General features: G+C 47.2%; 1 pseudogene; it reads right to left on the reverse strand.

The window, feature by feature from the left end:
- Positions 1–27,553, reverse strand: LOC147708760 (uncharacterized; annotated as a pseudogene).
- Between the last annotated feature and the right edge of the window lie 348 nt (positions 27,554–27,901).

The following is a 27,901-nucleotide window of genomic DNA, read 5'->3' on the forward strand; positions in this document are numbered from 1 at the left end:
TCATTCCACTGGAACTGGAGATTTTGTCAGACTCGCACTAGCACTTATCTCTCCTGGGTTAGTATATTTTTCAGGTGGTGGTTGGGAAGACAGCATCTGTTGTAATATTTCATCTCCTGAATCAGTACCGGACTCATCCCCTGCTAGCTTAACCATGTCCTTATCCTTCTTCTTATTTTCTGATGTATGAACCAGATATAGGGGCCGATTATGATCGCGGTTTTCCCGCATCCTCCGGGCCGGCGGAAGCCACTGCTGGCCCGAAGGATGCGGGAAAACCGCTGCGGAGCCTCCACAGACCCACCGCCAAATTAGGATGGCTGGTGGGTCTTGAATTCCGTCCGCAGCTTTTCCGTCGTGGTCGCCTTCCGACCGCGGCAGAAAAGCACTAACATGGCTGGCGGTGTCTATCAGACACCGCCAGCCATATTAGGATGGAGGGAATCACATGCTTTTCCGCGGCGGCTTTTCCGCCGTGGAAAAGCATACGGACATTCACTTCGGGGGCCCGTTGCGGGCCCCCTGGGTGAAGGTGGGGCGGGGTTCACATGGGGGGGTACCTATGGTACCCCCCTGCCTTTGCGTGCACGAAGCGGCAGGCACCGCGCGGTGCCTGCCGCTTTGTGCATGCAAATGCCCTGCTTTCATTTTTTACTTTGCGGCGGGTGCTGCTTCAAGCAGCACCCGCGGCAATGTAAAAAATACAGGATGTGACCGCCAGGGTGGCGGTCACATCCTAATTGCCATGGAGGGACTGCCGCTGCCCATGCAGACGGTCCCTCTTACTCAGGGGCGGCGGACGGACGCAAGTCCGTCCGCCATCATAATAGGGCCCTAAATCTGGTTCCTTCAATAATACCATTTCTCCATCTACGCTGTTCCTTATCCCATAGAGCATTTCCATAATTTCACAGTGCTCTTCCTTTCCTTCCCTGATATTATTCCTTCTCTTTTTCCATCACAACCATTTCTCAAGCATTAAATGCCTCATATTACATTGATCGAGGTGGTGGCTTCATCTCATACAATTTACCTTTTAAATGATTTAGGATTCTGGTATTAAATGTCCAATATCTCGGAAAGCATAAAGCACCCTCATTTTCCATAATTCTCTCCCGTTGCTTTCGCCACAGACATGAATTTAATCCATGCTTAGTAGTCATAATATATGCTGGAGTGTCCTCTGGAGTTGCATTCTTCCCTTTTCGTACAGGAATAGTGACATCTCCCCTCATAAATATTTTAAAATCCTTAAAACATTGCATAATGACTGTTGAATTTTCTACATTCAACTGTAAAACTAAATGTTTTGATTCTGTTCTGTATACGTCAAATATTCTGTTCACAAGTTAAATAAATGACAGCTTTAATTTCAAGTGATCCTTTACCAAATCCAAAGATAGAACTCAAATCAACAATGTTTGGTTCCACAGTGCTGTGCTGCCCCAGTGGTGATGGAAGGCTTTAAATACTTGCGGATATACATCACCAGGGACCACAAAGAATTCCTGGCGAGAAATCTGGGGCCTCAAATGAGTCGTCTAACTGCTGATGTTAGCCACTGGTGCTCGCTTCCGCTCTCACTTATGGGACGGGCGGCTCTTTAGAAGATGTTGATGCTACTGCAGCTTCTTTACATACTGCAGAACACTCCCTTTTAGAGACCACAGATGATTTTCAAGCGCATAGCGCAGGAGGTGCGGTCTCTGCTGTGGGCGAGAGGATCGCTGAGATTTGCCCTACATAAGTTACATAGGGGAGTCTTTGACGGAGGGATTGCAGTTCCGGATGTCAGGCTGTACTATTGGGCCTCCCAAATGTAGGTGATTAATGACTGGGTCTATGTAGGGATGAAAGAGCCGGCCTACAGAGTGGATAGGGCATCGATGTCGCAGGGCAATTGTGAATCCCTCTTGTACTCCCGGCGGGCGTGCCCGGACTGGCCGGAGCATACTAAGGTGGTGGTTCAATGTTGGAAAGACGCCAATAAACTGCTGGGATGGGCTGAAAGGCTGACGGGCAGAACCCTGCTTTGGGCGGGCGATCCTCTCAGGGAAGTGGCAGCGCTGTCGGGATTCAAGGGCTGGCGCTTGATTGCCATTGAATATCTGGGTGACATATGGAAGGGGGACTCCCCTCGCACCTTTAACTACTTGCAGAAAGAGTACGATATGCACGACTCGCAGCGATAAATGCAGATGCAGCTTTTACATGCTCTGCATACTCCATTCCAGACTATTCTCCGCTTGAAGACCGGCTATTGCTGGACCCCATACAGGGGAAACCCACCTCCACGATATACTGCAGATTGATTAACAACCTCCCGGATCCCTTGGTCTATCTTAGGGCGGCTTCGGCCTAAGACCTAGGAATTCTGGATGATGAGTACTGGCAGGAGGCTCTCCAGAGCCCTAGGGAAGTGGGTATGTGTGACAGATGCAGATTGGTGCAGCTCAAGGTCCTGCATCGGGTCTACTATCCTCGCACTCACCTAATTTCCTGGGGTCTGCCCTGTCTGCGCAGTGTGTTAGGAGGTGCGGGGAGGACGGTACCTTCATACACATATTATGGGAATGTCCCGAGGATTCTGGCGGAAGGTTACGGAAGTCATGTCGGAAGTGATGTGCGAGCCTGTCCCATTAGACACAAAATGGCTTCTTCTAATGATTAGAGGTGAGGCACACTGGTCCAGATATGTGGGTATATGGCTGCATTGTCCGCGGGGAGGCGAAGTGTAATATTGCCAGAAACTGAGGGCGCTCTCACCCCCCCTATTGAGGAGTGGAAATGTGACCCCGGTTGGTGCCAGAGGGCAGAGGAAACAGTGTATAAGAGTAGGGGGTGCGTCAAGAAATGGGAAAGAGTGTGGATGCCCTGGCGGAAGTAGAGAGGGCTGTGGGGGGCAGAATAGTAACACGATTAGGTATAACAAGGGGGGCTGCTCAACCCGAGAATGTGTTGACTATGATTTTCTGTACATGGCAACTAATGTCCTCAAGATATTGTCTCTGTATGATGTGGTCTCTCGAGCTCTTGTTAATAAAAAGATTTTTTTAAATCAACAGTGTTCAATCACAGCATGGCACAAAAAAACCCACTAGTCAATAGCAGTGTGAAAGTACACAACCATCCAATACCAGCGCGAAACACTATGATGTCTGACTCACTCCTCGTAGCAGCTCACACTCCTTCACAATGTTCTTCGCTTCCATACACTCTTTCAATTAACCTCTTATATGACTTCTTGTTTGCTTTCCTTGAGAAAAACATCACTCAAGAATAGCACACAGACGCATGTGACTTCTCGACCAGCGAAAATTCACACAAATTAAAGCAGCTTCACCCGTTTGCAAAATAAGGTTCCACCAACATTAACAGAGATTAATCAAACACAACAGCTTCTCCCTAAAGTTACTAATGGAAGTGATGGTACCTCACGCTGCACATCAACTTTTCCTGAAAAAAGTTTGAATATTTATTATTATACCGGCATCTTTCAACTTCAATGAGCCTGAAATCAACTTCTCCCCTTCAACAACTTTTCAGTATTTCTTGTTACTCACTCAAACCACTTGAAATGGAAAAGACACATACAACCACTACACTTACAACCGCAACATTTTCACCCTATTGAGACTCACATCTTCAAAACTGCAACTGCTTTGCCACTCTGTCTGGACACTGGAGTAGAGGATTATTTTAATATAGCTTGGGCACTCATTTTTAAAAGCACCCATTCAGGGTGTGAACCATAACTCTGCTACCAGAAACTGCGGGAGGCTGAGGATTAGCCAAGTATGATTCTAAGATTAAACATCCAATTTACAGAACTCATCCTTGGGAAATCCTGATGGCTCTTGAAAAGGTGAATTGGAGCTAGAACAAAACATAAACCATGAATATATCATTGACAGTTAGAATTTTAAATGTTCAGCCAAGGATGAGAAGTTGGTGAAGTTTTAAATACTTTTATTTATATCAAAGGATTAGCATAGTTTTGTCATCGTTATTCAGATTAGTCAGTTTAAAGCAATTTCGATAAAAGATTGATTAGTGACAACATAAATTAATACACAGTGTTCCATTAAGGAAAATGTCACTAAACTAGCTAGGGGACCTAACCTATTCTAAGTAGAACCCATGAAGACTCTTTTTCGGAAAAGAGTAAGAGTGAGAATAAAAGAAGAACTTCCCATAAAGAGTTGTTGTGGAATCTCAGCTGAGTTCTCTACAGCTGCAGTAGCATAATGATAGAATGATCTCTGCAGTAGCATTGATCAGGAAAAGGTCATTAGATAAAAGGAAACAAGTCACTTTTAGCAGTAGCTGTTTGTAACAAAGCAAAAGATCAACTCTCGAACAGAAGAGCCGCACAGCAGGGGAGATTGATATGGGTCTCTCGGTCTTGCATCGGGAACTTCACCTAACTCGAACTACGAACACTCATTATTATAAATCACACAATAATGTATCGAAACTTCATTAGGTATCAACTCCTCCAGCCAATAGAAACCGATCATCCGATGGTGTTGTCAACTTCCGATGTCTTTTCTCCCGATTCCCACGGTAAACATTCACACCGCTATAGTGTTAAGCATTGGTATAGGACTTTGTCACATGTAGTAAAGTTCTAATGAAAACCTGCTTATCTAAGATAATGTAGATTTTCCTAGTTATTATGACGGAAAGTCTTAATTTTATTGAAGACACGGAGGCGAGTATTATGCATTCTAATCTTGCATTTATTGCAATAGCAGCCAAATAAGTGAACAAACTACAGTTCCCAGAGGGCCAGGCGACAACTGGGCCATGGGAACGAGAAAAAACGATAATACAGTAACCAATCAGTATCAAGTAAATAGATAAGAGGCCATACTGACTGCGCAGCTTCCTCTTTTCGCTGACGAGCAGATCAGATAAAATTGAACAAAGGAAATATAGACATAACAATAGAAACAGCCAAAATCCAGGAGCAGACATCTTGATTACGGAGAGCAAAGGCCAAAGTCCAACTTGAGCATCCGGAGGAGGAATCGGGAGCGCTGGGGAAGTCCACAAGGGTGAAGCATGAAGACGATGGAGGGAAGACCTCTTAGGATGAAGCAGGTGGCAAGGCCGGATTCGCTGTAGGGAGGGAGAACACAAATTAGCAGTGTAGAGGCGGGATAATACTCGCCTCCATGTCTTTAATAAAATTAAGACTTTCCGTCATAATAACTAGGAAAATCTACATTTTATGACAAGACCGGAGGCTCCTATTATGCTTGTTCAAAGCATATTAACAACATCAGAGGCAAAAGAATGAATACGTTTACAATAGAACATGCGAAAAACACTGTCATTGGACCAATCAGCTGATCTCAGAATGTCCTCCAGTCGGGAGCCGGACCAAAAGGCCTTCGAGGCCATGGCTCCCCTGGCTGAATGCGCTCCGAAGACGGAGACGTCAATACCGGCAAGAAACATGACCCAACGAACCCACCTGGCGAGGGTAGGGGAAGAGACGGGAAGGTGGGGTTTGCGGAAGGAAATAATTAGTTGGGAACAAGAGGACGCTCTGAGATTAGCGGTCTTTTGTTCATACATTTTCAAGCATTGTCCCACACAAAGCTGTGGTTGGTCAGAAAAATAAGGATAAAACACTGAATCCAAATTAGTTTTAGTTCTTCTGCGAATCTGGAACAGAACACCTGTTGACGAGAAGAAACATCTAAAGCTCTAACATCAGAAATTCTTTTGATAGAAATCAAACAAAGCAACATTGTCAACTTGGCAGATAACATTTTGAGAGATAAGGCAGAGTTAGCAGGCCAATTCATGAACAGTTTAAGAACCACTGAAACATCCCATAAAAAGTTATACTTAGCCAACGGAGGTTTAGCACATCGAACACCCTTGAGGAGGCGACAGATCAGAGGATGAACGCCAACCGGTTTGCCATCGATCTGAGAATGGTTAAGGGAAATCGCAGAGCGATAAAGGTTGATGGTACGATAAGCTTTACATGAACTGGCCTCAGAGACCAGAAAATTGATTATAAAGTTCAAAGGGGCTGGGCTGAAAGGGGATCGATATACCTTTCCAAACACCAGCTTGCCCAAAGAGACCATGCAGATTTTATGCTTTAGAAGTCCCAGGGGCCCAGGCCTGGTTGATGAAGAGAGCAGCCTCTTGCGAAATGAGGATGTCAGAAGGGGAAGGCCGGAAACTTTCCAGGCCGACAGAGTCAAGGAGTTGTCCAGAATGAGGTTGTGACGAAGGCCCTGGGGATTGATGAGTAGGTCGTCGAAAGATGGGAGAAGGATTGGAAAGTCTATTGCCATCTCCAGCAAGGAGGGAAACCAAATTTGAGCTTGCCAAAAAGGAGCGATCAGTGCCAGAGAAGTGGACTGGCGACAAACTTGGGACAAAACTCTGTTGATCATAAGGAAAGGGGGGAAAGCATAATTGAGGTGAAGAGACCAATCCTGGAGGAATGCATCCGTAGCTAGGGCAAGGGGATCCGGCCGCCAACTGAAAAACTGGGGCAATTGACAATTGAGGCGTGAAGCAAAGAGATCTATAGAGAAGGGACCCCATGTGTGGAGAAGTGTGGCTCACTGGTTAGAGCAGGCAGACCCTGAAGCTGAGGTCAGACCCGGGACTAGGGTTCAATTCCCGACGCGGCAGGGTCTTGAGCTCAAATGTCCATGGACTCGATAATTCTCGCTTCGGTGCCTGACCTAATCATGGGTTCACACTCTGCAACTCTGGGCATTAAGCTTGCTTAATCTCCACAACGGCCCCCCCACGGCGGGATGCCTGGCTTTCACCTTGGGGATGCCCTGTAGGGGCTATCTCACAGGGAAAAGCCAGGACGGGTTCCCAAGGCAAGCGCGGAGATACCCCTTCGGGGGTCGATTCAGGCGCTATATAAGAAATATAATAATGTGTGAGAAAGAGAACGGAAAACGGAGGGACAAAGCTTCCAATCGCTGGAATCGTGAAGAAACCTGGAGTGCCAGTCCGCCACAGAGTTGAGATTTCCGGGAAGATATTCCGCTGTCAAGGAATGATGATGAGAGAGGCAAAATTCCCACAGGCTTTTCGCTAGATCCGCCAGAGGCTTGGACCTGGTCCAGCCAAGATGATTGATATAGGGAACCGCAGAAACATTGTCCATGCGGAGAAGGATGGAACATTTGATTCTGTATGGAAAGGCTTTGAATCGCAAAGGAACCTGCAAGCATCTCTAAACAGTTGATGTGCAACTTGGACTCCTCGGACGACCATGTACCTCCAGTCGAGATTGGTCCACAGCGGGCGCCCCAACCCGTCAGGCTTGCATCGGATTCTAATACAAGATCTGGGGCAGTGGCGAAGATTGTACGCCCGTTCCACGCATCTAAATGGTCTATCCACCATTGAAGCTCTGTGCGGGGCTCTGAGTCTAAGGCGACGAGGTCTGTGTAGGCGAGGCCTTGACGAAGATGTCTGATTTTTAGGCGCTGAGGAGCGCAATACTGGAAAGGGCCTGGGAAGATGGCTTGGATAGAGGAGGAAAGGAGGCCGAAAATCCTGGCCGAGGACCGGAGGGACAGAAGGGAAGACTGAAGGACAGAGGCAATCTCCGCTTTGATTCTGGAAACTTTGGAGAGGGGTAGGCAGAGAGAAGCGGCCACCGAGTCCACAAGGAACCCCAGGAACTCTGTATTCTGAGATGGAATCAAAGAGGATTTCTCCGGGTTGATGAGGAAACCCAAGTCCAGCAGAAGAGACCTAGTCGTTTGAAGATCGGACAGAAGAGAGAGTCTGTCGGAATTGAGAATCAGAATATCGTCCAGGTAAATGATAAGACGAATTCCGAGAGAAAGGAGGAAGGCGATCACTTGCTTCAGGAGCTTTGTGAAGCACCATGGAGCGGAAGAGAGACCAAAGGGGAGAGAGGTAAAACAATAGGTCACACCTGACCATTGAAATTGAAGAAACTTCCAGTGAGACTGATGGATAGGCACAGAGAGGTAAGCGTCTTGAAGGTCTAGACGCACCATCCAATCTTTTGGGCGAAGAGTGTCTCGCAAATGGAGGATAGTCTCCATTTTGAAGTGACGATAGATCACAAACTGGTTGAACCATTTGAGGTTGATGACAGGACGCAGTTTTTTGTTTTTCTTTTGAACCAGAAAAATGGAGCTTAGAAAGCCTGAAGAGTCGTAAGGAAAAATCTGAATGGCCTGTTTTTGGAGAAGAGATTGAATCTCGTTTGAGATTAGATTGGCCATAAGGTTGGAGAAAACTAGAGGAGGGGGAAAAGAGGTTTGGAGAGGAGGAGAGGAGAACTCTATGAGGTAGCCCTGAACAGTGTTGAGAACCCAGGGGTCTGAGCTTATGGTGTGCCATTTGGACAGAAACAATTTTAGATGGCCTCCTACAGGAGGGGAAAAAGAAGGGCTTACCTTGTTGGTTGGAGTTGGAATTGCGATAGGTTTTCTGTCCTCTACCACGGAAACCACGTCCCCGTTGTGGGTAGAATTGGGGCTTGTAGTCCTGTGAGGTATTGAAGGAGTCTCTGGAGCCTTGGTTGTAGGGACGGCCGGAGGAGCGACCCCTGCCTCGTCCGGCGAGTCCAAAAACATGAGGGGCAAAGACCTTCTTGTTAGACTGTTGAGCCTTGTCGAGAGAGGCAAAGGTCGAAACGAACCTGCTGAGGTCTCGGACCAAGTTGTCGCCAAAGAGAAGACCATTGGCTTTGGGACCAGGATCCATGGGAGCGAGATTGGCGAGCTTGGGATCCAGCTTGATCAAGAGTCCCTTACGTCATTCATGGGTAATAGCAGAGTTGGCATTGCCTAAAAGACAGAAAGCCCGTTGGGCCCACATGGAGATGTCATCCGCAGAGAGGTCGGAACCTTCCAGGTGGGCAGATTCCGCCATGTCCAAAATGCGGGCCAGAGGACCCACCATATCTAGAACCTAGTCTTGACAGGAGGACCATGCCTTGTCTACCCCTTTGCGGGGATCCTTGCCAAACTTGGAGAAGAAGGTGAGGAGGGGTTGATCAATAGAGGGAACTTGTGAGATTTTTTCGGGCAAAGAGGGTTTGGGACACTCAGATTTGAGCCTGGACCGCACTGCAGTCTCCAGAGGAAGGCGCAAACGGGCCGAAATATATTCGCCCATGTGGTGTGAGGGAAACCATTCAGTTGAATTAGGGTGGCGGATGGAGGAAGGGTCGAACATGGGGAGACCCTCAGAGTCATAAACAGGCTCAAAAGTAAAAGAATCTGACTTAGAAAGTTTGGGAGGGGAGGGGGGGGGGGGGGGGGGGGTCAGCCACATCAAATAAGTCGTCAGCATCAGCCATATCATCGTCAGTGTCCAAGACGGTGGAAATAACCAATTTTTTCATTGGTGACTCTACGTGCTTAGTCTTTTGCTTTTTCTTGCCCTCGGAACCAACAAACCCCTCCTTAATAGGAGGCCTGGGAGGCACAGAGTCCTCATCCATATGCGAGAAAGACTCGCCCATCAACAATGACGACTTTTTAGAAACATGCACAGGAGCAGAGTGGTCCACCTTACGTTTTCTGCTATCCCCCGCAGAATGGGCCAAAGCCTTGGACATTAGGCTGAGCATTGAATTCTCCATGGTCTTAGACATGCGTTTCATTGATAATTCTACAGCATGCTCCACAGAATTATTAATAAATTTGCTTAAGTCTTGTTTAAAAGACCCACTATCCTCCTTGGAGGGCCATTCCTCTGAGGAACTATCACGTTCCATGAAAGCTGTGGAAGAGTTAAAGGAGGTAGGAAAGGGTTAAATGTCAGGGAAAAGCACTGTGGGCGTGTGCGGCGCGGGCTTAAAGCAAACGAAGGCTGGGAGAGGGCAGCAGAGGAGCACAAAGCCGGTCTGAGGCAGGAGCTCCGAAGCTCCGAGTGAAAAGCGGCAACAAAGGTGAGGTGAGGTGAGGAGAGGCGCGAGCAGCGCGAGGAACGGGGCCGGGCAAAACCACCGGCAGAGAGAACGAAGGGGAGGGGAAAAACAGCTGACAGACCGAGTGCGGTCGGAAAAATGACGTGCGTGTAGCGCGAAGGCAAGCGCGCCGCAGCGCGAGGTGAAATACGCTAAAAAGCGAGCAAAGCAATAATAATAAACCAATATAAATACAGTAAAACAACAATAATATATGACTGAGAGCAAAGATAAGACACTTATCTGACTGCGAGCAGCAAGAAAAGAGGAAGCTGCGCAGTCAGTATGGCCTCTTATCTATTTACTTGATGCTGATTGGTTACTGTATTATCGTTTTTTCTCGTTCCCATGGCCCAGTTGTCGCCTGGCCCTCTGGGAACTGTAGTTTGTTCACTTATTTGGCTGCTATTGCAATAAATGCAAGATTAGAATGCATAATAGGAGCCTCCGGTCTTGTCATAAAATTATAAGTTAAAGTATGAAGACAAAAGCTTGTCAGAGATGCAGAGGCAAACTAGCAATAATATTCTGATGAAGCGTACATAAAAATGACAATCATTATTTATTATAACTATCATGGCAAGTCTCATTATATTAAGGTAAACAACCTAACATGGGGTAAAGGAACTGAATGAAATACGAGTTTGAAGTCAGCACATTCTAAGCAAGTTGCTGGTGTGAGGCTAAATTTTCCAAAACTCCAATTAAGTTGTGAGCAAGAATCGAGAGAGAGGGGCGTGCATATATTTAAGAATGGTAGCTTAGTAGAACATTTTTTAGGTCTCGCCTGTCGATGCGCATGCGCATCGAGCTTGCGAGACTATGGGGGCTTAAACACTCTTTAACCAACTTGCAAGGAATCGTGGCGATTCCTTGCAGCGCCCGTGAAATTTAAGCTCAATGCGCATGCGCATTGAGCTTAAAAGCGCGTGCACATGCCCCCAGCCGCCTGCCTTGCACGTCTTTTCCCTCAGCCGCACTCCTCCCACACCTCCGCTCCGCCCCTTCCCCTGCCTGCCGTGTCGCAGCCCCCTCCCCACTCTCTCTCCCAGCCACCCTCCCCCTCCAGCATACAACACGGAATTCAGGCTCGGCCAGCACGTCGATTTATTTTAGTACCAACCAATTGACAAGTCGCCAAACATATGCTTTACTTGAAGTTTGAATTATTTTACTTAGCTTGGGGCTGACGATTATTTGACAGTGAGCGCGACATGCATGAAAGGGTCTCCTTGAAGGAAATTCAGTTTCTTCAACAGGCACTCTGCTCCCCGCTCCGCCCGCCCTACCCTGCCTGCCGTGTCGCATTTCTTCAGGGCACCTCCCCTCATCACTTCCCCAGCAGCATCTGTTCCCCAGCCTGCCTAGAGCAGCTCTTCCTGCTCCGCCCTCTCCCCACTCTCTCTCCCCTCACGACGCTCCTCCCGCTCCGCTCCGCCCCCTCCCCACTCTCTCTCCCAGCACACCTCCCCCTCCAGCATACAACACGGAATTCAGGCTCCGCCAGCTCGTCGATTTATTTTAGTACCAACCAATTGACATGTTCCTGTAACTTATTTAAAACTACCATATTTTATAAAACACAATTACGCCCAAATTATTTACTCATCACTTTCGCGGTGGCAAGTCTGCAATTCATGAAAGGGGGAATGGGAAGTCACCAAACATATGCTTTACTTGAAGTTTGACTTATTTTACTTAGCTTGGGGCTGTCGATTATTTGACAGTGAGCGCGACACGCATGAAAGGGTCTCCTTGAAGGAAATTCAGTTTCTTCAACAGGCACTCTGCTCAGCACCCCACCCTTCCCCCACACGTGACTGCTGCCTTCTTTTAAGCTACAAATGAAGCGTACTTACTCCCCTCACGACGCTCCTCCCGCTCCGCCCCCTCCCCACTCTCTCTCCCAGCACACCTCCCCCTCCAGCATACAACACGGAATTCAGGCTCCGGCAGCTCGTCGATTTATTTTAGTACCCACCAATTGACAAGTCGCCAAACATATGCTTTACTTGAAGTTTGAATTATTTTACTTAGCTTGGGGCTGACGATTATTTGACAGTGAGCGCGACACGCATGAAAGGGTCTCCTTGAAGGAAATTCAGTTTCTTCAACAGGCACTCTGCTCCCCGCTCCGCCCGCCCTCCCCTGCATGCCGTGTCGCATTTCTTCAGGGCACCTCCCCTCATCACTTCCCCAGCAGCATCTGTTCCCCAGCCTGCCTAGAGCAGCTCTTCCTGCTCCGCCCTCTCCCCACTCTCTCTCCCCTCACGACGCTCCTCCCGCTCCGCCCCCTCCCCACTCTCTCTCCCAGCACGCCTCCCCCTCCAGCATACAACACGGAATTCAGGCTCCGCCAGCTCGTCGATTTATTTTAGTACCAACCAATTGACATGTTCCTGTAACTTATTTAAAACTACCATATTTTATAAAACACAATTACGCCCAAATTATTTACTCATCACTTTCGCGGTGGCAAGTCTGCAATTCATGAAAGGGGGAATGGGAAGTCACCAAACATATGCTTTACTTGAAGTTTGACTTATTTTACTTAGCTTGGGGCTGTCGATTATTTGACAGTGAGCGCGACACGCATGAAAGGGTCTCCTTGAAGGAAATTCAGTTTCTTCAACAGGCACTCTGCTCAGCACCCCACCCTTCCCCCACACGTGACTGCTGCCTTCTTTTAAGCTACAAATGAAGTGTACTTACTCCCCTCACGACGCTCCTCCCGCTCCGCCCCCTCCCCACTCTCTCTCCCAGCACACCTCCCCCTCCAGCATACAACACGGAATTCAGGCTCCGCCAGCTCGTCGATTTATTTTAGTACCCACCAATTGACAAGTCGCCAAACATATGCTTTACTTGAAGTTTGAATTATTTTACTTAGCTTGGGGCTGACGATTATTTGACAGTGAGCGCGACACGCATGAAAGGATCTCCTTGAAGGAAATTCAGTTTCTTCAACAGGCACTCTGCTCCCCGCTCCGCCCGCCCTCCCCTGCATGCCGTGTCGCATTTCTTCAGGGCACCTCCCCTCATCACTTCCCCAGCAGCATCTGTTCCCCAGCCTGCCTAGAGCAGCTCTTCCTGCTCCGCCCTCTCCCCACTCTCTCTCCCCTCACGACGCTCCTCCCGCTCCGCCCCCTCCCCACTCTCTCTCCCAGCACACCTCCCCCTCCAGCATACAACACGGAATTCAGGCTCCGCCAGCTCGTCGATTTATTTTAGTACCAACCAATTGACATGTTCCTGTAACTTATTTAAAACTACCATATTTTATAAAACACAATTACGCCCAAATTATTTACTCATCACTTTCGCGGTGGCAAGTCTGCAATTCATGAAAGGGGGAATGGGAAGTCACCAAACATATGCTTTACTTGAAGTTTGACTTATTTTACTTAGCTTGGAGCTGTCGATTATTTGACAGTGAGCGCGACACGCATGAAAGGGTCTCCTTGAAGGAAATTCAGTTTCTTCAACAGGCACTCTGCTCAGCACCCACCCTTTCCCCACACGTGACTGCTGCCTTCTTTTAAGCTACAAATGAAGCGTACTTACTCCCCTCACGACGCTCCTCCCGCTCCGCCCCCTCCCCACTCTCTCTCCCAGCACACCTCCCCCTCCAGCATACAACACGGAATTCAGGCTCCGCCAGCTCGTCGATTTATTTTAGTACCAACCAATTGACATGTTCCTGTAACTTATTTAAAACTACCATATTTTATAAAACACAATTACGCCCAAATTATTTACTCATCACTTTCGCGGTGGCAAGTCTGCAATTCATGAAAGGGGGAATGGGAAGTCACCAAACATATGCTTTACTTGAAGTTTGACTTATTTTACTTAGCTTGGGGCTGTCGATTATTTGACAGTGAGCGCGACACGCATGAAAGGGTCTCCTTGTAGGAAATTCAGTTTCTTCAACAGGCACTCTGCTCAGCACCCCACCCTTCCCCCACACGTGACTGCTGCCTTCTTTTAAGCTACAAATGAAGCGTACTTACTAACACTCAAACCTTCCTGCCTGAACAATTACCTTAACCGGCATATTACACCAGGCTCCAGCACGTGTAACGTGTGGAGTTCAATCTCTTACCTAAATGTCATTTCAAAGTCACATCTGAAAAGAGCTTGCTTATAATGTATAATGGCGCTGACGCATGGCTGATATAGTTCACGTGATAAATAATGATAAACTTGTAACTTTCATTGTTTTACGCACAATTTCCGCAGGAGCATGACAAAAATTAAAACGTAGGAATTTTTTTTAGGCTAACTGATCTATTTCACCCTCCCACCTCCAATTGATGGGCCAACAAATGACTATTAAAACACGGACTGAATTATCTCATTTTGTATAATTATAGTCACAATCCAAATGCTGGATTTAATGCGAGCAGCTTAACAAATCTACAAGAACCGCATTTTCGAATTGGAGTAGTGGGTCTCAATTTCGCATATGCACTAAAGGCACAGTGCTCACAAACTCTCAAAGGTTATCACGAACAGTAATAATCCTAATAAATATGAGGTCACAAGGGGAAAGAGGAAATGGGGTCCTTTTCGTTCAGTCATTTCTTTCTGGCTGGCTGGCCTGCACTAAGGGAGCCATAAAGACTAAGGTTTATTCTCCATTTACTAGAACCTGCAAATGTTGTGGTGGTCTACAAAATAGCTGTGTATTTTGGGTTGTCAGTACATTTTCAACATGGTGTCATTAAGACCTCTGATCTCCTCTCAATTAGGGGTGGTTCTGTAGGAACCACTCGTAGTACGACTGGATCAGTATGGACAGGAACCACAGCTGTTGGTATTCTCACAACTGGTGGGGCAATCTGTCAGGGTCATTTGACTGGAAGTGGATCTCATTCCACTGGAACTGGAGATTTTGTCAGACTCGCACTAGCACTTATCTCTCCTGGGTTAGTATATTTTTCAGGTGGTGGTTGGGAAGACAGCATCTGTTGTAATATTTCATCTCCTGAATCAGTACCTGACTCATCCCCTGCTAGCTTAACCATGTCCTTATCCTTCTTCTTATTTTCTGATGTATGAACCAGATATAGGGGCCGATTATGATCGTGGTTTTCCCGCATCCTCCGGGCCGGCGGAAGCCACTGCTGGCCCGAAGGATGCGGGAAAACCGCTGCGGAGCCTCCACAGACCCACCGCCAAATTAGGATGGCTGGTGGGTCTTGAATTCCGTCCGCAGCTTTTCCGTCGTGGTCGCCTTCCGACCGCGGCAGAAAAGCACTAACATGGCTGGCGGTGTCTATCAGACAAGAAAAGCATACGGACATTCACTTCGGGGGCCCGTTGCGGGCCCCCTGGGTGAAGGTGGGGCGGGGTTCACATGGGGGGGTACCTATGGTACCCCCCTGCCTTTGCGTGCACGAAGCGGCAGGCACCGCGCGGTGCCTGCCGCTTTGTGCATGCAAATGCCCTGCTTTCATTTTTTACTTTGCGGCGGGTGCTGCTTCAAGCAGCACCCGCGGCAATGTAAAAAATACAGGATGTGACCGCCAGGGTGGCGGTCACATCCTAATTGCCATGAAGGGACTGCCGCTGCCCATGCAGACGGTCCCTCTTACTCAGGGGCGGCGGACGGACGCAAGTCCGTCCGCCATCATAATAGGGCCCTAAATCTGGTTCCTTCAATAATACCTTTTCTCCATCTACGCTGTTCCTTATCCCATAGAGCATTTCCATAATTTCACAGTGCTCTTCCTTTCCTTCCCTGATATTATTCCTTCTCTTTTTCCATCACAACCTTTTCTCAAGCATTAAATGCCTCATATTACATTGATCGAGGTGGTGGCTTCATCTCATACAATTTACCTTTTAAATGATTTAGGATTCTGGTATTAAATGTCCAATATCTCGGAAAGCATAAAGCACCCTCATTTTCCATAATTCTCTCCCGTTGCTTTCGCCACAGACATGAATTTAATCCATGCTTAGTAGTCATAATATATGCTGGAGTGTCCTCTGGAGTTGCATTCTCCCTTTTCGTACAGGAATAGTGACATCTCCCCTCATAAATATTTTAAAATCCTTAAAACATTGCATAATGACTGTTGAATTTTCTACATTCAACTGTAAAACTAAATGTTTTGATTCTGTTCTGTATACGTCAAATATTCTGTTCACAAGTTAAATAAATGACAGCTTTAATTTCAAGTGATCCTTTACCAAATCCAAAGACAGAACTCAAATCAACAATGTTTGGTTCCACAGTGCTGTGCTGCCCCAGTGGTGATGGAAGGCTTTAAATACTTGCGGATATACATCACCAGGGACCACAAAGAATTCCTGGCGATAAATCTGGGGCCTCAAATGAGTCGTCTAACTGCTGATGTTAGCCACTGGTGCTCGCTTCCGCTCTCACTTATGGGACGGGCGGCTCTTTAGAAGATGTTGATGCTACTGCAGCTTCTTTACATACTGCAGAACACTCCTTTTTAGAGACCACAGATGATTTTCAAGCGCATAGCGCAGGAGGTGCGGTATCTGCTGTGGGCGAGAGGATCGCTGAGATTTGCCCTACATAAGTTACATAGGGGAGTCTTTGACGGAGGGATTGCAGTTCCGGATGTCAGGCTGTACTATTGGGCCTCCCAAATGTAGGTGATTAATGACTGGGTCTATGTAGGGATGAAAGAGCCGCCTACAGAGTGGATAGGGCATCGATGTCGCAGGGCAATTGTGAATCCCTCTTGTACTCCCGGCGGGCGTGCCCGGACTGGCCGGAGCATACTAAGGTGGTGGTTCAATGTTGGAAAGACGCCAATAAACTGCTGGGATGGGCTGAAAGGCTGACGGGCAGAACCCTGCTTTGGGCAGGCGATCCTCTCAGGGAAGTGGCAGCGCTGTCGGGATTCAAGGGCTGGCGCTTGATTGCCATTGAATATCTGGGTGACATATGGAAGGGGGACTCCCCTCGCACCTTTAACTACTTGCAGAAAGAGTACGATATGCACGACTCGCAGCGATAAATGCAGATGCAGCTTTTACATGCTCTGCATACTCCATTCCAGACTATTCTCCGCTTGAAGACCGGCTATTGCTGGACCCCATACAGGGGAAACCCACCTCCACAATATACTGCAGATTGATTAACAACCTCCCGGATCCCTTGGTCTATCTTAGGGCGGCTTCGGCCTAAGACCTAGGAATTCTGGATGATGAGTACTGGCAGGAGGCTCTCCAGAGCCCTAGGGAAGTGGGTATGTGACAGATGCAGATTGGTGCAGCTCAAGGTCCTGCATCGGGTCTACTATCCTCGCACTCACCTAATTTCCTGGGGTCTGCCCTGTCTGCGCAGTGTGTTAGGGGGTGCGGGGAGGACGGTACCTTCATACACATATTATGGGAATGTCCCGAGGATTCTGGCGGAAGGTTACGGAAGTCATGTCGGAAGTGATGTGCGAGCCTGTCCCATTAGACACAAAATGGCTTCTTCTAATGATTAGAGGTGAGGCACACTGGTCCAGATATGTGGGTATATGGCTGCATTGTCCGCGGGGAGGCGAAGCGTAATATTGCCAGAAACTGAGGGGGCTCTCACCCCCCCGATTGAGGAGTGGAAATGTGACCCCGGTTGGTGCCAGAGGGCAGAGGAAACAGTGTATACGAGTAGGGGGTGCGTCAAGAAATGGGAAAGAGTGTGGATGCCCTGGCGGAAGTAGAGAGGGCTGTGGGGGGCAGAATAGTAACACGATTAGGTATAACAAGGGGGGCTGCTCAACCCGAGAATGTGTTGACTATGATTTTCTGTACATGGCAACTAATGTCCTCAAGATATTGTCTCTGTATGATGTGGTCTCTCGAGCTCTTGTTAATAAAAAGATTGCTTTAAATCAACAGTGTTCAATCACAGCATGGCACAAAAAAACCCACTAGTCAATAGCAGTGTGAAAGTACACAACCATCCAATACCAGCGCGAAACACTATGATGTCTGACTCACTCCTCGCAGCAGCTCACACTCCTTCACAATGTTCTTCGCTTCCATACACTCTTTCAATTAACCTCTTATATGACTTCTTGTTTGCTTTCCTTGAGAAAAACATCACTCAAGAATAGCACACAGACGCATGTGACTTCTCGACCAGCGAAAATTCACACAAATTAAAGCAGCTTCACCCGTTTGCAAAATAAGGTTCCACCAACATTAACAGAGATTAATCAAACACAACAGCTTCTCCCTAAAGTTACTAATGGAAGTGATGGTACCTCACGCTGCACATCAACTTTTCCTGAAAAAAGTTTGAATATTTATTATTATACCGGCATCTTTCAACTTCAATGAGCCTGAAATCAACTTCTCCCCTTCAACAACTTTTCAGTATTTCTTGTTACTCACTCAAACCACTTGAAATGGAAAAGACACATACAACCACTACACTTACAACCGCAACATTTTCACCCTATTGAGACTCACATCTTCAAAACTGCAACTGCTTTGCCACTCTGTCTGGACACTGGAGTAGAGGATTATTTTAATATAGCTTGGGCACTCATTTTTAAAAGCACCCATTCAGGGTGTGAACCATAACTCTGCTACCAGAAACTGCGGGAGGCTGAGGATTAGCCAAGTATGATTCTAAGATTAAACATCCAATTTACAGAACTCATCCTTGGGAAATCCTGATGGCTCTTGAAAAGGTGAATTGGAGCTAGAACAAAACATAAACCATGAATATATCATTGACAGTTAGAATTTTAAATGTTCAGCCAAGGATGAGAAGTTGGTGAAGTTTTAAATACTTTTATTTATATTAAAGGATTAGCATAGTTTTGTCATCGTTATTCAGATTAGTCAGTTTAAAGCAATTTCGATAAAAGATTGATTAGTGACAACATAAATTAATACACAGTGTTCCATTAAGGAAAATGTCACTAAACTAGCTAGGGGACCTAACCTATTCTAAGTAGAACCCATGAAGACTCTTTTTCGGAAAAGAGTAAGAGTGAGAATAAAAGAAGAACTTCCCATAAAGAGTTGTTGTGGAATCTCAGCTGAGTTCTCTACAGCTGCAGTAGCATAATGATAGAATGATCTCTGCAGTAGCATTGATCAGGAAAAGGTCATTAGATAAAAGGAAAGAAGTCACTTTTAGCAGTAGCTGTTTGTAACAAAGCAAAAGATCAACTCTCGAACAGAAGAGCCGCACAGCAGGGGAGATTGATCTGGGTCTCTCGGTCTTGCATCGGGAACTTCACCTAACTCGAACTACGAACACTCATTATTATAAATCACACAATAATGTATCGAAACTTCATTAGGTATCAGCTCCTCCAGCCAATAGAAACCGATCATCCGATGGTGTTGTCAACTTCCGATGTCTTTTCTCCCGATTCCCACGGTAAACATTCACACCGCTATAGTGTTAAGCATTGGTATAGGACTTTGTCACATGTAGTAAAGTTCTAATGAAAACCTGCTTATCTAAGATAATGTAGATTTTCCTAGTTATTATGACGGAAAGTCTTAATTTTATTGAAGACACGGAGGCGAGTATTATGCATTCTAATCTTGCATTTATTGCAATAGCAGCCAAATAAGTGAACAAACTACAGTTCCCAGAGGGCCAGGCGACAACTGGGCCATGGGAACGAGAAAAAACGATAATACAGTAACCAATCAGCATCAAGTAAATAGATAAGAGGCCATACTGACTGCGCAGCTTCCTCTTTTCGCTGACGAGCAGATCAGATAAAATTGAACAAAGGAAATATAGACATAACAATAGAAACAGCCAAAATCCAGGAGCAGACATCTTGAATTACGGAGAGCAAAGGCCAAAGTCCAACTTGAGCATCCGGAGGAGGAATCGGGAGCGCTGGGGAAGTCCACAAGGGTGAAGCATGAAGACGATGGAGGGAAGACCTCTTAGGATGAAGCAGGTGGCAAGGCCGGATTCGCTGTAGGGAGGGAGAACACAAATTAGCAGTGTAGAGGCGGGATAATACTCGCCTCCATGTCTTTAATAAAATTAAGACTTTCCGTCATAATAACTAGGAAAATCTACATTTTATGACAAGACCGGAGGCTCCTATTATGCTTGTTCAAAGCATATTAACAACATCAGAGGCAAAAGAATGAATACGTTTACAATAGAACATGCGAAAAACACTGTCATTGGACCAATCAGCTGATCTCAGAATGTCCTCCAGTCGGGAGCCGGACCAAAAGGCCTTCGAGGCCATGGCTCCCCTGGCCGAATGCGCTCCGAAGACGGAGACGTCAATACCGGCAAGAAACATGACCCAACGAACCCACCTGGCGAGGTAGGGGAAGAGACGGGAAGGTGGGGTTTGCGGAAGGAAATAAGAAGTTGGGAACAAGAGGACGCTCTGAGATTAGCGGTCTTTTGTTCATACATTTTCAAGCATTGTCCCACACAAAGCTGTGGTTGGTCAGGAAAATAAGGATAAAACACTGAATCCAAATTAGTTTTAGTTCTTCTGCGAATCTGGAACAGAACACCTGTTGACGAGAAGAAACATCTAAAGCTCTAACATCAGAAATTCTTTTGATAGAAATCAAACAAAGCAACATTGTCAACTTAGCAGATAACATTTTGAGAGATAAGGCAGAGTTAGCAGGCCAATTCATGAACAGTTTAAGAACCACTGAAACATCCCATAAAAAGTTATACTTAGCCAACGGAGGTTTAGCACATCGAACACCCTTGAGGAGGCGACAGATCAGAGGATGAACGCCAACCGGTTTGCCATCGATCTGAGAATGGTTAAGGGAAATCGCAGAGCGATAAAGGTTGATGGTACGATAAGCTTTACCTGAACTGGCCTCAGAGACCAGAAAATTGATTATAAAGTTCAAAGGGGCTGGGCTGAAAGGGGATCGATATACCTTTCCAAACACCAGCTTGCCCAAAGAGACCAGGCGGATTTTATGCTTTAGAAGTCCCAGGGGCCCAGGCCTGGTTGATGAAGAGAGCAGCCTCTTGCGAAATGAGGATGTCAGAAGGGGAAGGCCGGAAACTTTCCAGGCCGACAGAGTCAAGGAGTTGTCCAGAATGAGGTTGTGACGAAGGCCCTGGGGATTGATGAGTAGGTCGTCGAAAGATGGGAGAAGGATTGGAAAGTCTATTGCCATCTCCAGCAAGGAGGGAAACCAAATTTGAGCTTGCCAAAAAGGAGCGATCAGTACCAGAGAAGTGGACTGGCGACAAACTTGGGACAAAACTCTGTTGATCATAAGGAAAGGGGGGAAAGCATAATTGAGGTGAAGAGACCAATCCTGGAGGAATGCATCCGTAGCTAGGGCAAGGGGATCCGGCCGCCAACTGAAAAACTGGGGCAATTGACATTTGAGGCGTGAAGCAAAGAGATCTATAGAGAAGGGACCCCATGTGTGAGAAAGAGAACGGAAAACGGAGGGACAAAGCTTCCAATCGCTGGAATCGTGAAGAAACCTGGAGTGCCAGTCCGCCACAGAGTTGAGATTTCCGGGAAGATATTCCGCTGTCAAGGAATGATGATGAGAGAGGCAAAATTCCCACAGGCTTTTCGCTAGATCCGCCAGAGGCTTGGACCTGGTCCAGCCAAGATGATTGATATAGGGAACCGCAGAAACATTGTCCATGCGGAGAAGGATGGAACATTTGATTCTGTATGGAAAGGCTTTGAATCGCAAAGGAACCTGCAAGCATCTCTGAACAGTTGATGTGCAACTTGGACTCCTCGGACGACCATGTACCTCCAGTCGAGATTGGTCCACAGCGGGCGCCCCAACCCGTCAGGCTTGCATCGGATTCTAATACAAGATCTGGGGCAGTGGCGAAGATTGTACGCCCGTTCCACGCATCTAAATGGTCTATCCACCATTGAAGCTCTGTGCGGGGCTCTGAGTCTAAGGCGACGAGGTCTGTGTAGGCGAGGCCTTGACGAAGATGTCTGATTTTTAGGCGCTGAGGAGCGCAATAGTGGAAAGGGCCTGGGAAGATGGCTTGGATAGAGGAGGAAAGGAGGCCGAAAATCCTGGCCGAGGACCGGAGGGACAGAAGGGAAGACTGAAGGACAGAGGCAATTTCCGCTTTGATTCTGGAAACTTTGGAGAGGGGTAGGCGGAGAGAAGCGGCCACCAAGTCCACAAGGAACCCCAGGAACTCTGTATTCTGAGATGGAATCAAAGAGGATTTCTCCGGGTTGATGAGGAAACCCAAGTCCAGCAGAAGAGACCTAGTCGTTTGAAGATCGGACAGAAGAGAGAGTCTGTCGGAATTGAGAATCAGAATATCGTCCAGGTAAATGATAAGACGAATTCCGAGAGAACGGAGGAAGGCGATCACTTGCTTCCGGAGCTTTGTGAAGCACCATGGAGCGGAAGAGAGACCAAAGGGGAGAGAGGTAAAACAATAGGTCACACCTGACCATTGAAATTGAAGAAACTTCCAGTGAGACTGATGGATAGGCACAGAGAGGTAAGCGTCTTGAAGGTCTAGACGCACCATCCAATCTTTTGGGCGAAGAGTGTCTCGCAAATAGAGGATAGTCTCCATTTTGAAGTGACGATAGATCACAAACTGGTTGAACCATTTGAGGTTGATGACAGGACGCAGTTTTTTGTTTTTCTTTTGAACCAGAAAAATGGAGCTTAGAAAGCCTGAAGAGTCGTAAGGAAAAATCTGAATGGCCTGTTTTTGGAGAAGAGATTGAATCTCGTTTGAGATTAGATTGGCCATATGGTTGGAGAAAACTAGAGGAGGGGGAAAAGAGGTTTGGAGAGGAGGAGAGGAGAACTCTATGAGGTAGCCCTGAACAGTGTTGAGAACCCAGGGGTCTGAGCTTATGGTGTGCCATTTGGACAGAAACAATTTTAGATGGCCTCCTACAGGAGGGGAAAAATAAGGGCTTACCTTGTTGGTTGGAGTTGGAATTGCGATAGGTTTTCTGTCCTCTACCACGGAAACCACGTCCCCGTTGTGGGTAGAATTGGGGCTTGTAGTCCTGTGAGGTATTGAAGGAGCCTCTGGAGCCTTGGTTGTAGGGACGGCCGGAGGAGCGACCCCTGCCTCGTCCGGCCCGTCCAAAAACATGAGGGGCAAAGACCTTCTTGATAGACTGTTGAGCCTTGTCGAGAGAGGCAAAGGTCGAAACGAACCTGCTGAGGTCTCGGACCAAGTTGTCGCCAAAGAGAAGACCATTGGCTTTGGGACCAGGATCCATGGGAGCGAGATTGGCGAGCTTGGAATCCAGCTTGATCAAGAGTCCCTTACGTCATTCATGGGTAATAGCAGAGTTGGCATTGCCTAAAAGACAGAAAGCCCGTTGGGCCCACATGGAGATGTCATCCGCAGTGAGGTCGGAACCTTCCAGGTGGGCAGATTCCGCCATGTCCAAAATGCGGGCCAGAGGACCCACCATATCTAGAACCTAGTCTTGACAGGAGGACCATGCCTTGTCTACCCCTTTGCGGGGATCCTTGCCAAACTTGGAGAAGAAGGTGAGGAGGGGTTGATCAATAGAGGGAACTTGTGAGATTTTTTCGGGCAAAGAGGGTTTGGGACACTCAGATTTGAGCCTGGACCGCACTGCAGTCTCCAGAGGAAGGCGCAAACGGGCCGAAATATATTCGCCCATGTGGTGTGAGGGAAACCATTCAGTTGAATTAGGGTGGCGGATGGAGGAAGGGTCGAACATGGGGAGACCCTCAGAGTCATAAACAGGCTCAAAAGTAAAAGAATCTGACTTAGAAAGTTTGGGAGGGGAGGGGGGGGGGCAGCCACATCAAATACATCAAATAAGTCGTCAGCATCAGCCATATCATCGTCAGTGTCCAAGACGGTGGAAATAACCAATTTTTTCATTGGTGACTCTACGTGCTTAGTCTTTTGCTTTTTCTTGCCCTCGGAACCAACAAACCCCTCCTTAATAGGAGGCCTGGGAGGCACGGAGTCCTCATCCATATGTGAGAAAGACTCGCCCATCAACAATGACGACTTTTTAGAAACATGCACAGGAGCAGAGTGGTCCACCTTACGTTTTCTGCTATCCCCCGCAGAATGGGCCAAAGCCTTGGACATTAGGCTGAGCATTGAATTCTCCATGGTCTTAGACATGCGTTTCATTGATAATTCTACAGCATGCTCCACAGAATTATTAATAAATTTGCTTAAGTCTTGTTTAAAAGACCCACTATCCTCCTTGGAGGGCCATTCCTCTGAGGAACTATCACGTTCCATGAAAGCTGTGGAAGAGTTAACGGAGGTAGGAAAGGGTTAAATGTCAGGGAAAAGCACTGTGGGCGTGTGCGGCGCGGGCTTAAAGCAAACGAAGGCAGCAGAGGAGCACAAAGCCGGTCTGAGGCAGGAGCTCCGAAGCTCCGAGTGAAAAGCGGCAACAAAGGTGAGGTGAGGTGAGGAGAGGCGCGAGCAGCGCGAGGAACGGGGCCGGGCAAAACCACCGGCAGAGAGAGCGAAGGGGAGGGGAAAAACAGCTGACAGACCGAGTGCGGTCGGAAAAATGACGTGCTTGTAGCGCGAAGGCAAGCGCGCCGCAGCGCGAGGTGAAATACGCTGAAAAGCGAGCAAAGCAATAATAATAAACCAATATAAATACAGTAAAACAACAATAATATATGACTGAGAGCAAAGATAAGACACTTATCTGACTGCGAGCAGCAAGAAAAGAGGAAGCTGCGCAGTCAGTATGGCCTCTTATCTATTTACTTGATGCTGATTGGTTACTGTATTATCGTTTTTTCTCGTTCCCATGGCCCAGTTGTCGCCTGGCCCTCTGGGAACTGTAGTTTGTTCACTTATTTGGCTGCTATTGCAATAAATGCAAGATTAGAATGCATAATAGGAGCCTCAGGTCTTGTCATAAAATTATAAGTTAAAGTATGAAGACAAAAGCTTGTCAGAGATGCAGAGGCAAACTAGCAATAATATTCTGATGAAGCGTACATAAAAATGACAATCATTATTTATTATAACTATCATGGCAAGTCTCATTATATTAAGGTAAACAACCTAACATGGGGTAAAGGAACTGAATGAAATACGAGTTTGAAGTCAGCACATTCTAAGCAAGTTGCTGGTGTGAGGCTAAATTTTCTAAAACTCCAATTAAGTTGTGAGCAAGAATCGAGAGGGAGGGGCGTGCATATATTTAAGAATGGTAGCTTAGTAGAACATTTTTTAGGTCTCGCCTGTCGATGCGCATGTGCATCGAGCTTGCGAGACTATGGGGGCTTAAACACTCTTTAACCAACTTGCAAGGAATCGTGGCGATTCCTTGCAGTGCCCGTGAAATTTAAGCTCAATGCGCATGCGCATTGAGCTTAAAAGCGCATGCACATGCCCCCAGCCGCCTGCCTTGCACGTCTTTTCCCTCAGCCGCACTCCTCCCACACCTCCGCTCCGCCCCTTCCCCTGCCTGCCGTGTCGCAGCCCCCTCCCCACTCTCTCTCCCAGCACACCTCCCCCTCCAGCATACAACACGGAATTCAGACTCCGCCAGCTCGTCGATTTATTTTAGTACCAACCAATTGACAAGTCGCCAAACATATGCTTTACTTGAAGTTTGAATTATTTTACTTAGCTTGGGGCTGACGATTATTTGACAGTGAGCGCGACACGCATGAAAGGGTCTCCTTGAAGGAAATTCAGTTTCTTCAACAGGCACTCTGCTCCCGCTCCGCCCGCCCTCCCCTGCCTGCCGTGTCGCATTTCTTCAGGGCACCTCCCCTCATCACTTCCCCAGCAGCATCTGTTCCCCAGCCTGCCTAGAGCAGCTCTTCCTGCTCCGCCCTCTCCCCACTCTCTCTCCCCTCACGACGCTCCTCCCGCTCCGCCCCCTCCCCACTCTCTCTCCCAACACACCTCCCCCTCCAGCATACAACACGGAATTCAGGCTCCGCCAGCTCGTCGATTTATTTTAGTACCAACCAATTGACATGTTCCTGTAACTTATTTAAAACTACCATATTTTATAAAACACAATTACGCCCAAATTATTTACTCATCACTTTCGCGGTGGCAAGTCTGCAATTCATGAAAGGGGGAATGGGAAGTCACCAAACATATGCTTTACTTGAAGTTTGACTTATTTTACTTAGCTTGAGGCTGTCGATTATTTGACAGTGAGCGCGACACGCATGAAAGGGTCTCCTTGAAGGAAATTCAGTTTCTTCAACAGGTACTCTGCTCAGCACCCCACCCTTCCCCCACACGTGACTGCTGCCTTCTTTTAAGCTACAAATGAAGCGTACTTACTCCCCTCACGACGCTCCTCCCGCTCCGCCCCCTCCCCACTCTCTCTCCCAGCACACCTCCCCCTCCAGCATACAACACGGAATTCAGGGTCCGCCAGCTCGTCGATTTATTTTAGTACCCACCAATTGACAAGTCGCCAAACATATGCTTTACTTGAAGTTTGCATTATTTTACTTAGCTTGGGGCTGACGATTATTTGACAGTGAGCGCGACACGCATGAAAGGGTCTCCTTGAAGGAAATTCAGTTTCTTCAACAGGCACTCTGCTCCCCGCTCCGCCCGCCCTCCCCTGCATGCCGTGTCGCATTTCTTCAGGGCACCTCCCCTCATCACTTCCCCAGCAGCATCTGTTCCCCAGCCTGCCTAGAGCAGCTCTTCCTGCTTCGCCCTCTCCCCACTCTCTCTCCCCTCACGACGCTCCTCCCTTTCCGCCCCCTCCCCACTCTCTCTCCCAGCACACCTCCCCCTCCAGCATACAACACGGAATTCAGGCTCCGCCAGCTCGTCGATTTATTTTAATACCAACCAATTGACATGTTCCTGTAACTTATTTAAAACTACCATATTTTATAAAACACAATTACGCCCAAATTATTTACTCATCACTTTCGCGGTGGCAAGTCTGCAATTCATGAAAGGGGGAATGGGAAGTCACCAAACATATGCTTTACTTGAAGTTTGACTTATTTTACTTAGCTTGGAGCTGTCGATTATTTGACAGTGAGCGCGACACGCATGAAAGGGTCTCCTTGAAGGAAATTCAGTTTCTTCAACAGGCACTCTGCTCAGCACCCACCCTTCCCCCACACGTGACTGCTGCCTTCTTTTAAGCTACAAATGAAGCGTACTTACTCCCCTAACGACGCTCCTCCCGCTCCGCCCCCTCCCCACTCTCTCCCAGCACACCTCCCCCTCCAGCATACAACACGGAATTCAGGCTCCGCCAGCTCGTCGATTTATTTTAGTACCAACCAATTGACATGTTCCTGTAACTTATTTAAAACTACCATATTTTATAAAACACAATTACGCCCAAATTATTTACTCATCACTTTCGCGGTGGCAAGTCTGCAATTCATGAAAGGGGGAATGGGAAGTCACCAAACATATGCTTTACTTGAAGTTTGACTTATTTTACTTAGCTTGGGGCTGTCGATTATTTGACAGTGAGCGCGACACGCATGAAAGGGTCTCCTTGAAGGAAATTCAGTTTCTTCAACAGGCACTCTGCTCAGCACCCCACCCTTCCCCCACACGTGACTGCTGCCTTCTTTTAAGCTACAAATGAAGCGTACTTACTAACACTCAAACCTTCCTGCCTGAACAATTACCTTAACCGGCATATTACACCAGGCTCCAGCACGTGTAACGTGTGGAGTTCAATCTCTTACCTAAATGTCATTTCAAAGTCACATCTGAAAAGAGCTTGCTTATAATGTATAATGGCGCTGACGCATGGCTGATATAGTTCATGTGATAAATAATGATAAACTTGTAACTTTCATTGTTTTACGCACAATTTCCGCAGGAGCATGACAAAAATTAAAACGTAGGAATTTTTTTTAGGCTAACTGATCTATTTCACCCTCCCACCTCCAATTGATGGGCCAACAAATGACTATTAAAACACAGACTGAATTATCTCATTTTGTATAATTATAGTCACAATCCAAATGCTGGATTTAATGCGA

This window comes from Lissotriton vulgaris, chromosome 6, assembly GCF_964263255.1.
Source record: "Lissotriton vulgaris chromosome 6, aLisVul1.2, whole genome shotgun sequence".
NCBI classification, from domain to species: domain Eukaryota; kingdom Metazoa; phylum Chordata; class Amphibia; order Caudata; family Salamandridae; genus Lissotriton; species Lissotriton vulgaris.